Source organism: Bidens hawaiensis, unplaced genomic scaffold (assembly GCF_021521415.1).
Source record: "Bidens hawaiensis isolate Kalapana, Puna unplaced genomic scaffold, B.hawaiensis_p1.1 tig00032629_1, whole genome shotgun sequence".
NCBI classification, from domain to species: Eukaryota; Viridiplantae; Streptophyta; class Magnoliopsida; order Asterales; family Asteraceae; genus Bidens; species Bidens hawaiensis.
This window is the reverse complement of record NW_027495570.1, coordinates 110,423-125,966: the sequence shown is the minus strand read 5'-3', so window position 1 is coordinate 125,966 and position 15,544 is coordinate 110,423. Positions and strand designations below refer to the sequence as shown.

At 37.5% G+C, this 15,544-nt stretch overlaps 1 non-coding gene across 1 annotated transcript; it reads left to right on the top strand.

Annotated features, from left to right (window-relative positions):
- The first annotated feature begins 15,113 nt into the window (after positions 1–15,113).
- Positions 15,114–15,185, top strand: TRNAQ-UUG (transfer RNA glutamine (anticodon UUG)). The gene has a single exon. It is a non-coding gene; the product is annotated as a tRNA-Gln (tRNA).
- The last annotated feature ends 359 nt before the right edge of the window (positions 15,186–15,544 follow it).

Sequence of the window (15,544 nt, the reverse complement as noted above, 5' to 3'; positions counted from 1 at the left end):
AACCTGCTGAAGAAAAGAAGCTTCGCGATATCCCTGTTGTGCGTGATTTTCCTGAAGTTTTTCCTGATGATCTTCCTGGTATCCCTCCCGTTCGTGAAGTCGAGTTCCGTATTGATCTTGTCCCTGGTGCTTCCCCCGTGGCTAAATCTCCTTATCGTCTTGCACCCGCTGAGATGCAAGAATTGGCAAGCCAACTTCAAGAGTTGACTGCTAAAGGATTCATCCGCCCTAGCTCTTCGCCCTGGGGTGCTCCGGTGTTGTTCGTTAAAAAGAAAGATGGTACGTTTCGCATGTGTATTGATTACCGCGAGTTGAACAAACTCACCATTAAAAACCGGTATCCCTTACCGCGTATTGACGACCTCTTTGATCAACTCCAAGGTGCCTCTTGTTTCTCGAATATTGATCTCCGCTCTGGCTATCACCAGTTGCGCATCCGCGATGAAGATGTTCCGAAGACTGCTTTTCGAACTCGTTATGGCCATTTTGAATTCTTGGTCATGTCCTTCGGTTTAACCAACGCACCCGCCGTTTTCATGGATCTAATGAATCGGGTGTGTAGGCCTTTCTTGGATAAATTCGTGATTGTGTTTATCGATGATGTTCTGGTGTATTCTAAGACCAAGGCCGAGCATGAGCAACATCTTCGGTTGGTATTGCAAAAGCTTCGAACCGAGCAGCTCTTTGCTAAGCTTTCCAAGTGTGAATTTTGGTCGGATGAAGTACAGTTTCTTGGCCATATTGTTAACAAGATGGGTATTCATGTCGACCCATCCAAAATTGAAGCAATCAAGAACTGGATTACGCCATCCTCTCCTTCTGAGATCCGCTCCTTTCTGGGCTTAGCTGGTTACTACCGGCGATTCATTTCGAACTTCTCGAAGATCGCTTTGCCTTTAACAGCTCTAACGCACAAAGGTAAACCATATATTTGGGGCTCGAAGCAAGAAGAAGCCTTTCTAACGCTCAAGCGTTTGTTGTGTGAAGCTCCTGTTCTTGCGCTACCTGAGGGTAATGATGATTTTGTCGTGTATTGCGATGCATCCAACCAAGGTCTCGGTTGTGTTCTTATGCAACGAGGCAAGGTTATCGCTTACGCATCAAGGCAACTCAAGGTTCATGAAAAGAATTATACAACTCACGATCTCGAACTTGGTGCAGTTGTATTTGCCTTGAAGATCTGGAGACACTACCTTTATGGTACTAAGTGTATCCTCTACACTGACCATAAAAGCCTTCAGCATATCTTTGATCAAAAGGAACTTAACATGAGACAACGCCGATGGAACGAACTCATCAGCGATTACGATTGTGAGATCCGGTATCATCCTGGTAAGGCTAATGTGGTAGCCGATGCGCTCAGCCGAAAACCCTGCCAGCTTAACTGTATTTTGCCGCGCACGCATCTTCACTTTGCGCCGATTCAAAGCAACCTTGAATCGCGTATTCGTGACGCGCAACGCGCATCCATCAGTAATGGTAACCTTCGCGCCGAGTTAGCGTGTGGCGCGGAAGCACTCTTTGTGCCTAATCTGAGTGGAATTCTCTGCTATCTCAATCGCATCTGGATTCCCTTTGATGAGGATCTTCGCGCTGATATCCTGAGTGAAGCGCATAAATCTCGGTATTCTATTCATCCCGGCGCTGATAAGATGTACAAGGATTTGCGCATTACTTATTGGTGGCCCGGTATGAAAAAGGATATTGCTGTGTTCGTAGCTAGATGCCTGACTTGTTCTAAAGTAAAAGCTGAACACCAACGCCCATCTGGTTTGCTCGAACAACCAGAAATTCCTACGTGGAAATGGGAATGTGTAGCGATGGACTTTATTACCAAGTTACCTTTGACAGCAAGCAAACATGATAGCATTTGGGTAATAGTGGATCGTTTGACTAAGTCTGCTCACTTTCTGCCCATTCGTGAAAACTACCGTGTTGAGCAACTCGCGCAGCTTTATGTCAAGGAAATTGTCTGCCGCCATGGTACTCCTTTGAGCATCATATCCGATCGCGATGGCCGTTTTATATCTCGCTTTTGGAAATCTCTCCAATCTGCGCTAGGAACTCGCTTGGACATGAGTACGGCATATCATCCCCAGACTGACGGTCAGTCTGAGCGAACTATTCAGACTCTTGAGGATATGCTCCGATCTTGTGTTCTTGATTTTGGAGGTAATTGGGATTCGCACCTGCCTTTGATCGAGTTCTCTTATAATAACAGCTATCATTCCAGTATTGGTATGGCCCCATTTGAAGCACTTTACGGTCGTAAGTGCCGCTCCCCGATTTGTTGGAGCGAAGTGGGTGAAACTCAAATCACAGGACCCGAACTTGTTCAAGAGACAACCGATAAAATCGCCAAGATCCGTGATCATCTGCTGACTGCCAGAAGCCGACAGAAGAGTTACGCAGATCGTAGGCGGAAGCCTCTCGAATTTCAAGTTGGTGATCTTGTTCTCCTCAAGGTGTCGCCCTGGAAAGGTGTTGTCCGCTTTGGGAAGAAAGGTAAGCTTGCTCCTCGATATGTTGGTCCATTCAAGATTCTCGCGCGTGTGGGAAAAGTTGCCTACAGACTTGACCTGCCGCCCGCGCTCAGTAATGTGCATCCAACGTTCCATGTATCCAATCTCAAGAAGTGTTTAGCTGACGAGAACCTTCACATTCCACTTGATGAAGTTCAAGTTGATGAAACTATGCATTTCGTTGAGAAGCCTGTTGAGATTATGGATCGCGAGGTTAAGCAAACCAAGCGCAGTCGTATCCCTATCGTGAAAGTTCGCTGGGAGTCCAAGCGCGGAGCCGAGTTTACATGGGAAAGGGAAGATCAAATGAAGATCAAGTACCCGCACCTGTTCTCTGCGCAACCTACTTCGAGATAAATTTCGGGACGAAATTTCTTAAAGTAGGGGAGACTGTGACATCTGACCCGATCCGACCCGACCCAGGTACCCGTTTCTCTGACCCGATCTCTTTCTTTTATGATTTAATATTTATTTATACTTATATTTTACTTTCAATAATAATAATATACTTTTCCCTCCCGCCTCTTTCTCTCTCTTTCTTTCCGCCGTTCCGTCCCTCTCCTCTCTTTCCGCCTTCTTTTCCCTCTTGTCGCCGTCCCGCCCTTAAGCCTTGAACCCTTTCCTTAACTCTTTGCTTGTCCTTTGGTTCTTCCCGCCTAAGGATGTCTGCAGCTCCACGCGCCAGACTCCTTACATGGAAGCCTGCGTGAAGACATCTTGTTCCTGCGATGCGTGAAGAGAACTCTTCTCGCAGCGCGCTAAGAATGCATGTTCTTCCCGCAATGCGCTAAGAATGCATGTTCTTCCCGCAATGCGCTAAGAATGTATGTTCTTCCCGCAATGCGCTTAGAATTCTAGTTCTTCACGCAGCACGCTAAGGATTTGTGATTCTTCCCGCAGTGCGCTAAGGATTGTTGTGCCAGCCTTCGCGCTCGCGCACTCAGCCTTCCCGCGCTTAACCCTTGTATCTTCTGTTTATTCTAGCCGTTTGCTTTTGTAATGTCTTTTCTTCTGAGCTGTTTACCTAACCTATCTAATGTCTGAATAGTTACTTTCGGCGCAGCATGCGTACCAACCCCATTGGTTGGTAGAAAAAGTGACTGACATTATCTTTTGAGATCTGCTTTTCCATGCTTTAACCAGTAACTTTATCTGTCCTCTCCCATGCCTTTTTACTGTTCCCTGTCAGCCTTTTTCTCTTTTTCCTTGCTGCCATATCTTTTGATATCTTTTGCTTTTGGAATCTTTTGCTTTTTGAGATCTTTTCCCCTTTTTCTAGGGATTGTGTTCCCTAGGGTTTCCCTATAAATAATAATGTTAATTTCCTAACACTACACACACAAAGCACTTAATCTCTCTTATTCTCTCTTGCTCCTTGCTCTCTCTGCCGTCCTCCTCTCTGCCTCCGTCTTCCTCCCTGTTCTGCCCTGCTTTTCCGGTAATATATATATATATATATAATAATTTACTTATGCTAACTTATAATCAAGACTTAACCCAATCATTAAAACAATAATCTTGTTTATAGGTTAACTTGTGCTTGTTTAAAGTTGGTTCTTGCTTTATCTATCATCGCATCTTTATCAAGTGAGTAATCTCGTACCTAATCCCTTTTTATTTTTAATGTTTTGGGATGTTCATGTGTTCGTACAAACTTAGAGTCTTAAACTTGTTTATGAACTTTAGTCGCGCAGTATCCCATGTGTTGAGGACGTTTACTTGGCTGTTTATTTGTATGTGTGTATCATTAACCGCTTTGTTCGGCCTATTCCGCAGTTTTCATGGATCCATTAGATGAACACGGGAGACCTATCGTTTACGGTTTTCTTTGTTTACACTTGCACAGATGTTTTCTCGTTTTTGTGCTCAATTGGGAGCACGGATTGAACTATGAACTATGAGCTATGATCTATCTAGGCTTGATCACAATCTGATTGCACCCTTGTTAAACACCAGACATACACGTGTTGCGCGCAGATTTATTGTTATCTATGTATTGTATTAAACTTGATTTCTCACCAACACGCAAGTGTTTGACGTTTATTTTAACACATGTTCAGGTTTGCAGTAGTTGTTTTGGAGCTTGTGGACACATAGGAAGTTTTCTTTATTTTGGACCTAGATTAAAATGTATCAAGACAAGTTATTGCTGTTCGAATATTATGATTTATAATATATTGATTATGTTGGTTTATTTATATCTTATGTATACGTTGCGCATGCGTGAATGAATGTATTTATTAAATATTGACACCCAATAGTGTCACGAGTAATGAAACAATATGTGGCGCCCCGATGTATAATCCGCCTTTGGTCGGGGTGTTACAAGTTGGATGGGTCGGTAATTCGCAAGCACGATGCACAAACTACCAATAAACGCGAATGTGCGCCGTACCGACCCGTTTAAGTAACCGACAACCAATTCAACCGAAATACTCAAAAAATCAGTTTTTCACAGCCAACATATCATGCCGAGTCCACAACATTCGAATTGGTTGTCAATTCCCTCAAACAACGCGTTAAACACAACAACTCGCAAACTAGTCAACCGAATCCTAGTTTTCAAACTATTAACAATTGGCCGATCTAACCAATTCCACTGACCATGAAATTTTAGTATGTTATATAGGACATACCTAGGAAGATTGTGGTGCAAAAACCTTAGCCGAAACAGCCCCGAAACTGCCCAATTGGATAGCCACCCGACAAGTCTAAAAACAACCGAATTTCGACGAATAACCGCGCCATATGGAGGAATTAAGGTGAAAAAGAGTTGTAGACATTTAATACCGACCTGGAATTGAAGTTTGGATAGCCGGAGACGGGCTGGTCTTGCATGAAAATCGAGAAGAGAGGGGGAGGGGGGCGCCGATCGGTGTAAGGGTTGGGTGAGGGTTTAGGTTTATTGTTATTATTTTTTTAATATAATAACAATAATACATCCTAGTCCCTCTACTTTAACAATGGGTGAACTTGTAAGAAAGTTAAATAAGATACGTTTACGAGGGTGGCAAAGAGCTCTCGGGAGAATGCCGGGTCAAGCCCGGAAGGTGTACACAACACTACAAGGTTAAACCTTTTTATCGGAAATTAACGGACGTTACAAGTCTACTCCCCTAAGAATGGGATTCGTCTCCGAATCCCGCTACACAGGAACAAGCGCGGGTTGCGATAATTCAAAACATCACATCATACACAGAACGGGTATAAATAGTACCCCTACTAAAGATATCGTACTACTTCCTAGCCAAACAATTACACACGAAAGCATTCGATGGGGGGGGGGGGAGATAAGTAGACAGTGCAATTTAACAAAGAAAACGATTACAAGGGTTACCTGAAATGGTGTCCGCATCCTCCTTTGCCTCCTTCGTCGAGATACTAAAGGCACTCGCCTTAACCTTCGGTCTTTCTTCCATTTTCCCCCTCGAGGAAGTCCCCTGCTCGGATTCCCCCGCCCTACTGGTGATGCAATTTGACACTAAATGTCTAGACCCCCTACATCGGAAACAAATCAAAGTCGGGAACTCATAGCTGGCGTGTCCAGTCTTCCCACAACGAAAACAGGGCATAGCCCCAGGCCTGCATTCCCCCCGATGCGGCTTCCCGTACTTTCTGCATCCATCGATATACCCCTTACTCTTACGATCCGACGTCTCCGTCCTCGCTTTCTTCCCAGCCGAAACATAATCATTTCCCCCATAATGTTTGCCATTGGAGTTAGAGCTCGGTTTCTAATCCTTTCCAGATTCAGTTGGGCTCACCATCTCTCTCTGTTCATACAATGTACCTGCTAGGGTAACCACCGAATGGAAAGAGCTCATGCCTGTGGTCACCACACCCCTACGAACATCTACCGGAAGACCCTTCACGTACTTTTTGATCCTTTTATCTTCAGGTGTAACTAGATCGGGACATAAGCGAGCCATTTGGTTGAATTTTGTAGTATACTCTCGATGTGACATATCACCCGCTTCTAAAACTAGGAACTCCTGCTCCATCTTATCTAATTCATGCGGAGGGAACGATAACCAACTGCTTTAACTCTTCCCAAGCCATTCTCCTAATAGAACGATTACCCATAGCCTGAGCTAGATTATCCCACCAACAAAGCGCCTCGGAACGAAACGAGGCAGTAGCATAAGTCACCATGTCCTCCCCTTTGCACTTACTAACCCTCAACACGGCTTCCATCTCTCTAACCCACTGATGAGCTGCCAACGCATGTTTAGTGCCATCGAAAGCGGGAGGGTCGCACTTCTTGAAATCCCCATACAAAAAACCTCTAGAAGATACACTAAACGCGCATACACCCCAACTTTATTTGTCACATATGACAAACTATATTAGCCTGGCGCAACGCGTCGGGTAATTAGTCACCTAGTTAATATATAAATATGAAAATTGATGTAGTGTGGAAACTTATAGTGACATTATGTTATATACAAGTCGATTATAACAAATGCCAAAACAAAATTATATAATTTTTTAATTAAAAAAAACTTTAATGGTATTTTAAAAAACTTTGAAAAATATTTTTTGAAAACAATAGACTAAATCAGTAACAAAACAAAACATATATGTTTAACAACATACAAAAATAATCAAATATAAAAGAAAATTTATACACAAACATGTTTTTTTAATGGTAGCACACACAATGGCTTGTTATAAAAAATAAAAATACAAACATTAATATTTTAGTATATGCATTTATTGAGAATGATTCATTATTGGGTAATAATTAACTACTGCTTGTATTTGAGAAATCTATTTATAAGTTAAGGTGTTGTAGAGTATGTAAATAAGAAAACGACCCTACAACATTACTTAGTCTCCCATGCATTTTTATATAATTTCTGGAACAACTCTATTAAAGGAAGTATCCTTAACCACTAGTCTCTACCAAAACTCCGTAATGTTACCGGGTCCCACCCACCTTGTAAAAAGACCAACAAAGTCAATGCCTAAAGAGCCAATTCATCCAATACTCAAACCATGCACCAGAAAATGGTTTCTTAACCAGTTAATGTCCTATAATCTCGACTTTGAACCCTATGAATTGCCACCACACACCTACAGCATAGAGCCTTTTCTTACCACCAAATCCATTTAGAGATCTAAACGAAATTCGTATTAATCCTAAATCTCCCACCACCCCCACCAAGCTCTTCAATCGGTTTTACCACATTCGACCAAGCCACTCAATGAATTATTCTATTTTTAATTAGCATGCCCTTCCCACAAGAAGATTAAAAAATAATACAACGCTACGATCCCCAAAACCGTTTTAATTAAGAGTGATTAAATTCCATTTTCCATTTTCCACCGTCTCATCCCCCTTTTGAAATCATACTCTATGGCTATTGTGATTAAATAACCTTAATATCATTCGTGCATGTTGGTTTAACATGCACATGAATGAATTGGAGTGACAAATAAAAACATATAAAAAGTATTGTGTTGGTTAATAATATCGATCACTTCCTTCAATTCAACATCATAACTTAAAATTGATTCTCGGTATAATAAGACTTGTAATTACGTTGTTAGATGAATCACGTTACCAACCTTTTAATAGTACGTGACATTTTACTTTACAAACATTCTAACAATGACTTGCCCTAATCGTTCCCCTTTTTAAAACTTTTGTATAAATTCATGCCAATGACTAGTTTAGTTTGCGCACAGGGATTTAGGTTGTGTTAGATATTAATTTGTGTATTTAAGCAACATTAAAAGTCATATATAGACATCTCAGTCTTAGCCTTAGCCCAAGGGCACTGATGCACCTCACTAAATTCTGTTGTAAATTATAAAGATTCTAATTCTAGAAACTATATTTTGTTGTAGCATTTTCCTATATTGAAGGACTGAAATGCAAGTTTGTGTAGTACTTAAGTAGTGGCAGGTCCCTCTCACTCTCACTTCTTTCTCACCAGCTAGCCATAAATACCTGTTTTGCTTTCTTGCCCAACAATGGCGGCCAGAGCATTGGTCCATAGTTTCCTGCGTCAATCAACCTTTACCAAGGTTCCCCCTCGACTCACCTTCCAGCCTAACTGTGTGAAACGTGAAATAGCAACAAATATTTTATGAAAAATAAAATCTTTTATTTTTGCTTGTTTTAATAATATATATATATATATATATATAAAATATCGATGTTGTCCGCGGAAAATAAGTAATTTGTGTTCTTGTTTGTTGTTTTAGGCACGGTTTTTTGTATCGTTGGGGCTGGGGCTATCACAAGCATGCTTTTGGGTGCTAGAAACGTTTTAACTCGTGAATATGCTTTTGGCAGTCTCCAAAAAGATATGGTAAAACTCTGTTCTTCTTTTCATTATATATATATTTAAAAAAAATCATTTTTAATTATTTGTGTCGTATCAGGACTTCGTCACCTTTTAGCTTTGCCACCTTTTTATGTTGTGGTGATGTACGTCACAATATTTCACCCTGAGAAGCAAGGAGGTTCAAATTTTGAGAATTTTCAATTGCATACTTGTATAAACTACCTATTAATTATTCTAGCTAATTAATCTTTTGTTTTGTTACAGTTGCTGTTGCCTTGTTTGGTACAAGATGCGTCATTTATTTTGCTTGTGCTTGCTGATGATTATCTTACAACATGGGGATTACCGATTCCCGAAATCTATTGCAACGATAATGGAAGGAATGAGGAAACTTTATGATGGATATGACGGAGAGGATTTCAAAATCTTAACCGGAGAGACGGGGTTACACGTTCAACTTTTAAATCATCTTGTGAAAGCAATCCCTAAGGCTAAGGTGGAGATAAGAGTGATAGGGTCTTCTTTAAATGCTAAAGGAAAGATGAATACAGGAGAGTTTAAAAGTCTGATTTGTGAAATACCACTTAAGGGATATGACCCACAATTGTCTTTGTGTACTATCACCAAAGAGGGAAAGCTTCACATATGGCTTTCCTCTCTGGAAACAGGAAAGGTCAACCCTTTTAGCTTTAGGGTCAAAATCAAGTCATTCTAGATCCATTCACTATGGTCAAAGTCAAGACTTAATTATGTTTTTTTCAACTTTTGGTATCGAAATATTCGGTTCCGTACCAACACGGTACTAGTATTTCGTGTAAAATTTGAGAAATACCGGTACCATACCAGTATCGAAAAATCAAAAATTAATGCCAACGGTATCAAATTGGTAGCGGTACCGAAAACGTTCATCACTAGTATAAGAGGTGAAATCCAAACTAAAATACTATCATTTTACTATTATTTTTGTCACATGACGACACTCATTTCAATACAAATTCAATCTTAGTAAAATTTATATAAGATAAGATGCTGAGAGAAAAAAATTATAGACAACCGTGCATAGACGGATCTAGGAATCTTTGCTAGGGTGGACACAAAATGAATAAGGTTATAAATGGGTTGGGTCAATGAGAACATGACCGACCAATCATTCCAAAGGCGAAAAACGAAATGAACTTTCGAGGCACATGAGAGGGTAATATTGCTCTTTTTACATGCCACCCTTTAAATTTTAAAATACATATTACGCACACACACCTATATATAAAAGATATTTAATTCAAAGATTGTCACATTCATCATCTTCTTCCTCCGTCTTCTCTTCAAAGTTTAGAGGCACTTCATGCCTTACTTGCCAAAAAAATATATCTTTAACTACTATTTATGTTTACTCTCTAATTTGATCTATAACCGGCGGTCATCGATGGCAACTAGAATTTTAGAATTAGTGGGTCAACATAGAACTTTTTACATTTGTTTGTATACATCAATTAGTTATGGGTTCTATTTTCGCATTTTCTTTTTCAACTTTTTAAATACTTTACAGAATAAGTTAATGAAAATTAGGATAGTTCAGAAAAGAATTATTTATAATAACTATGTAATAATCAGATAGTTATGGGTTCTATTTTAGCTTTAATTTGAGGAGATGAAATAAGTGGAAAAACCACCAATTTCAATATGTATTTTCTAGAGCCAAATAGTTATTATAAATATTACTAGTTCTTAAAAAGGATACAAATTACACAAATTATTATTAGTTTTTTTAACATCTAATTTGATGATGATATAGAATATAGATATGTTGAAAGTTACGATGATAAGGATTTGTAAGAATCTCCCACCAACACTCTTTTAATTCTTAAATTAAATACAAATAATATTGTGACTTTTGATAATTACTATCTAAACAAAAAAGAAAATAAAAATAAATATCTATGATTCATTATTGTCGGATAGTCAAATGTGTAATTATACTTTGTAGAAATTACCTGATCCAAGCATGAGCAAAATCTGTTTACAATACCAAAGAACACTTTATTTTACTAATAATAGTCACGAAAGTAAAATAGTGTAAAAGATGTCAAATACTCGTTGTTAGCAGTAGTTGAAACAGGTAATTATATTGTGACTACGTAATCGATCTGGGTACGGGTGAGAGATTTTACGATACCAAAAAGTATTATATTCCGCATACAAATTCGTTTTCAATAAGACTAGTGGGATACCCCCGCGCTATGCGGCAGGCACAGTCTGTGCCAGTTGGGTTCGCTGGTTTCATCAAGGTATCACAAAAGAAAGAGAAAACCCAAATAGAAGTTGTGTATCATAAGCAAAATCAGTATCATTCAAAAAGAAAGAGTAAGATTTCTATATTTTTAGAAATAAGTCTAATTCACATTTGACCACCCCTAACACAACTGCCACTTATTCCCATCACCAGCATACCCTACGATTTATTCCTTGCCTGCACCCTCACCATTGTTTCTTTATTGCTATGCCTCATGCCTCAAAAAAATTAGAAAAACTGGCAAAACAATTGTGAAAACAACACTTCTTACTTCCTTTTTGTAATAAGATCATATGTACTCATAAACTGCGAGTTCAATGATAAGCAACCTCTTAAGTGATGATGGCCATATTGAAACTATACAAATCATCAGATGAAGACCTGCATCCAAACGGGGTAGTACGTGTCCAAAAAATTAATGCTTCAAAAACTTGTAACTTACACATTATTAACGGTAGCAGTAGAACAGTAGTATTTTATGTGTGGCATTCACTTTCAAATTAATATATATATATATATATATATATATATATATATAATTTGTATTGACATGTTGGAAAATGAAACAAACACAAATGTGTATTTAGAATTAAGAAAAAGAAAAAGAAAGTCAACGTAAAAAAATTTAATGATGTGAATTTACATTAACGAATAAATAAAATATAAGTAAAACATATGAATAATCGATTTGAGTAGTTTTCTCGAATTATTATTATTATTATTATTGAATAGAAAACAAAGCTGTTAAGAACGGAGATATTGTTGGTGTGCCGGCTTGGTTGTTTTGCAGATATATGGCTCAGAACCACGTGGCTGTGTATAAATGACATACCCTTTTCACTTGGATCTTGCATGTCCCTCATCCTCCAACATTTTCGTGGATATGTTATTAATTAGATGAATTTTATTATTTTAATTCTTTTTAATGCCAATTTGGATCTCTAATTATGAAGTGACCGGGAGTCCGGGACTCACCCAATTTTCTTCATTTTATTCTTAAGAGAAAATCCATCTATAGATGAAAAAACATCCTAACCCAACTTGAGGCTCTTATTTATTTATTTATTTATTTATTTATTAGGCTATATGCCCGTATGATACACGGGTTTAAAAAAATTATTTAAAAAATTGAGAAATATAATACATAAATTTTCAAATTATAGTAGACTTAACGATTTAAATTATGAGAACAAATAAATGAGAATTTACCTTATCCAACTCAATTTACCCCGTGAGAAGATTTTAAATGTTCTAAAATGATACTTTCAAATCTTTACATAGTTACCTTTGTTATTCAAAATGAAACTGTTTGTTTTTAGTTTGTAATTTAATGTAGTTTATTTGTCTCCAAGGTCAAGATGAAATATATTAATAAAAGCAAATACAACTATAAAAGCTAGATTAAGAAAATCTCATTTGCAATAAAAAACTAAAACATCGAATCGATTAACATGTAAGTTTTTAAAACCAATCTAACGCCCAAAACAACAAAGCAAAAGGTGTATCAAAAGAAAACATCAAAACAAACCATTAAAACTTGTTTTCACACTTACCAAAACAAACTTTTCATATCCACATTCCTTTTAAACACCACTGCTAGTGATCTCTTTCAATGATCAAATTTTTACTACTAGAAAAATGCCTTTAATGACATGCACACAATGACACGCGATTATTTATGACGTGCAATCGCATGTGTCATAAAAAAAACGTCAAATTTTTTAAAAAATTAAAATATTTATGGCACTTAATTTTGTATGTCATTAAACCAATGTCATAAACTAAAAAAGATAAGGGTGCGTGTCATCCTTGGATCCAAGCAAAAAATATTCAAACAAAAAATTGAACCCACGCCAATATTACACCAGTCCTTTGGCCATCGAGCTTCTCCATTAGTCCCACCATGCCAATATTTCTCCCAATTCTCCCAATATCTAGGGTTCTAACCTTCTCCATCAATCCTATGCTACACCACCGACTCCAATATCCTGGGATGGTCAATGAATTTGAATATCATCAAGGGTATTTTGGGAAGTACTTGAAAGATGTTCATGTTTTTTAAACTTAAACTTAATTTAGTTTGTTGTTGATAAGTCATGGCTATCTTTTTTAATGATGATGTATGTCCACAACTAAAATAAAAGCCTTGTTGGTGTATAAAGTATAAACATGCTAATTTGGTTTCTTGTTTTAACCGTCTGCATTGCTGATGTATGTGGTCTTAATGATGATCAGCTAATTTAGTTACTGTTTGCATAAACATGTTAGTTTTGTTACTTTAGTTAACCTTTTTGATGGATAGTTTTGGAGTTTTGAACTTTTTGTATTGGATAATTTTTTATATACAAACCATGTTTATTTGTAACTTTTTATGATGGTACCCTTAATTAGGACTTTTACATATGTATATACGTGCATGTATAATTATTTATATGTAAGTTGAAAAACATATAAAATTGGTGCATTTATAGTGAATTTCACTTTTTTGTTGCTATCTTTATTATAATTTATATTGATTGGTTGCAATGCAGTACCATGTTTGGTGGCTGCAAATCCAGTAAATTATGGTCAACCTTGTGACCCATCTTGTGTGGAGGCATTAGCTGCAGGCTTAGTCAGGGGCGGATTTAGAATGGGTTCCCCGGGTTCACGGGAACCCATTGATTTTCAAATTTTACGTTAAAAGGATATATAAAAAGTAATAGTGAACCCGTAAGATTTTTAGCAGTGAACTCATATTAAAAAGTTTAAGATGGTGTAGTGGTAAACTCATTTAAAACCTTTCCAATCTTTTGAAGCTTGAAAGGTCTCAAGTTCAAGTCTTTCAAATGCCCATTTTGATTACATATTTTTTTCTTTTTGGTAAACAGTCATTGTTCTATTAGTTTGGGTTTTATGTGAAATGTCTCAAGTTCAAGTCTTTCTAAATCCCATTTTGGTAACATTTTTTTTTTCTTTTTGGTAAACCATTATTGTTGAGTGCGCATTTTTGGACGGCGTTGTCACCCAAACTTGTCAATCTGAAACTTAATATGAATTTATAGATTATTCATTGTTGTTTGTAAACTCATTGTTGGGTTCCAGAATATAAATTGGGCTTATATTAAATGGAAAAACTGATTGTGATGAAGATAAGGCAAATGGATTGGACTAGCCTGCCTGCGCAGGTCAGTTGCGGGTCACAGCACGCGCAAATTTGTATACAACAGTTTAGCTGAACCAAGCTGACTCATTTCTGCTGATGTTTTTTGGGTTTGACTTTATTTGGTTTTCGGTTTTTGTAGAAACACTGGGTTGCCTGTATTGGACATGAAAAGTACTACTTGCTATTATCTGGATTCGTTAAGGCCTATCGATATCAATTCGGAGCTTAGGCAAATTATCGATGTGTAAGTAAATACAAATTACTGAAACATTATATATTATATTCTTTGATATATTTCATTATTTATTTCTAGGGCAATGGCATTGTACATGGCAAAAACCGGATTCAACATGCGGGTAAAAGTCAACTGGGTCAACAGCAGGGTGAACACTTAATTCTTTATTGAAAATATTTTTATGACCTATTTTTTGTTAAGGATTGCTAGTCTTATAGATCTTGTTTGAATCTAATCATATACATATGAGATATCATATACGTTGAATTGCAAAAGCAGATTGAATAGGTTTTGAATTGCATATGTTAATCTGTTTTGTATCTACAGCTTGTATCTAAACTTGGTGATAGTGTTGACATTGCTCAAATGTAATAATGGGTGGTGGGAGTACAACATGTTTGACTAATAATTCACATGGAATATATTCTTTTTAAAAAAGACTACTAAAAATGATTACAAAAATCCATCCTTGATGCAGGTGTCATGTTCCGAAGAAGAAATTGGCTGATCATGAGGTTTTTGAAGAAGAGCAAAACAATTTACTTCAAAGGCATAAAATGGGAGTTGACCGGGTATGTATTAGCTATGATCGAATTACATATTCAAGTGCAAAGGTGACATATTTGGTTCTATGGTGTAGTGGTTAGCACTCTGGACTTTGAATCCAGTGACCTGGGTTCGACTCCCGGCAAGACCTATGATTGTGTGTATATACACACACACGTATATATATGTATTTATATTATAAATATACATATATGTATGTATATGTGTATATATATATATAATTTTTTTTAAAACATCAAAAACCATGACACGCATAAATGTGTGTCGTAAATAGGTGTCATAAATGTGTGTCGTAAACGGGTGTCATAAATGCGTCACAAAAGATGACATGCGGTTGTGGGTCATTTTCATTTTATGACAGGGCCATCATTGACACACATATTTGCGTGTCATATGTACCCTTATATGACACGCATTGCGTGTCATTAAAGGTGTTTTTTCTAGTAGTGTTTGAAACCAACATAGTACCTTCTTTGTAGTCGTATTCAA